A 1,715-nucleotide genomic window follows, 5' to 3' on the forward strand; every position below is an offset into this window, starting at 1 on the left:
AGCATAGTTAGACCTGCTGTAGCTGCAAATACTTCTGAACTAAAACCTAACACTATTCAAATGATACAGCAATTTGTTCAGTTTGATCGTTTGCAGGATGACGATCCCAATGCTCATTTAACCAACTTCTTAGAACTATGCGATACATTTAAAATTAATGGTGTTTCTGATGATGCCATTCGTCTTCGGTTTTTCCCTTTTTGTTGAGGAAAAAGCTAAATAGTGGTTGAACTCATTACCACGAGGGTCAATCACTACTTAGGAACAAATGACTGAAAAATTTCTATTAAAATATTTCCCACCGACTAAAATGGCTAAATTACATAATGATATCTCTTCGTTTGTGTAGATGGACTTAGAAACTCTTTACGATGCATGGGAGAGATACAAAGACTTACTGAGAAGGTGCCCTCACCATGGGTTACCGCTTTGGCTTCAGGTTCAAACGTTCCATAATGGCCTGAATCATTCGACTCGGCAAATGGTTGGCGCAGCTGCTGGCGGAACCATCAATAATAAAACACCTGAAGATGCTTATGAGTTTATAGAGGAGATGTCACTGAATTACTATCAGTGGCAAGTCATGAGGACAAAACCAACTAAAACAACAGGCGTTTATAATGTCGATTCGATTACTATGCTATCAAACTAGGTAGAACTTCTAAATAAAAAGATTGATCATTTTATTAGTTCTTCACAGGTTCACCCAGTAATGCAATGCGAAGCAAGTGGAGGTGGAACAAGCCATTCGGAATACCAATCTTATGGCCACAACATTGATAATGAGCAATTAAATTACATGGGTAATAATCCTTGAGCTCAAAACAATCCATATAGTAACACTTACAATGCAGGTTGGAGGAACCACCCCAATTTCTCGTGGGGCAGTCAAGAAAATCAAAGACCACAACCACCTCCAAGCTACCAACAACCACCCTACCAACAGGAAAAGAAGCCGAACCTTGAAGAGATACTCTCAAAGTTTATATCAGTGTCAAAAACTCGTTTCCAGAATACCGAGACAGCACTTAAAAATCAACAAGCGTCGATCCAAGGGCTCAAAACTCAAATAGGCCAGCTTTCCAAACTAATCTCCGAACGACCACAAGGGACCTCGCCAAGTAATACTGAACCTAACCTAAGGGAATAACTCAACGCGATTAATGTTCAAGATGAAGAAGGATTTGTTAAGCCTGAGCCAAAATCGAGGCAAGAAACTGTGGTAAGCAAAGGTCAAGGTGAGGTAGATCACAATAAAAACAAATTGGTGAATGTCGAATATAAACCTCGTGTGCCATACCCCAACACGACAAGGAAAGACCGCTCAGATGAACAATTTGGTAAATTCCTTAAACTCTTAAAAGAATTACATATTAACTTACCGTTTATTGAAGCTCTATCACAGATGCCAAACGCAATGAAATTTTTAAAAGAGCTTTTAGCAAATAAGCGGAAGATGGACGAGGCATCGCATGTGGAGCTAAACGCAGTTTGCTCAACTATTCTCCAGAATAAACTACCCAACAAACTTAAAGATCTAGGGAGTTTTACAATTCCTTGCTTAATTGGTAGTTTAGATGTTAATAATGCATTAGCTGATTTGGGGGCTAGTATTAACATCATGCCTTACAAAATGTTCAAACAATTAGGTCTTAGGAAACCTAAACAGACTAGGATGAGCATTCAATTAGCAGATAAAACTATAAGATTTCCTA

General features: G+C 38.7%; 1 non-coding gene across 1 annotated transcript; it reads right to left on the reverse strand.

Moving 5' to 3' along the window:
• Nucleotides 1–317: 317 nt before the first annotated feature.
• Nucleotides 318–423, reverse strand: LOC121205191 (small nucleolar RNA R71). The gene has a single exon (XR_005900276.1). It is a non-coding gene; the product is annotated as a small nucleolar RNA R71 (small nucleolar RNA).
• Between the last annotated feature and the right edge of the window lie 1,292 nt (nucleotides 424–1,715).

The sequence above is a fragment of the Gossypium hirsutum genome, chromosome A08 (assembly GCF_007990345.1).
Source record: "Gossypium hirsutum isolate 1008001.06 chromosome A08, Gossypium_hirsutum_v2.1, whole genome shotgun sequence".
NCBI lineage: Eukaryota > Viridiplantae > Streptophyta > Magnoliopsida > Malvales > Malvaceae > Gossypium > Gossypium hirsutum.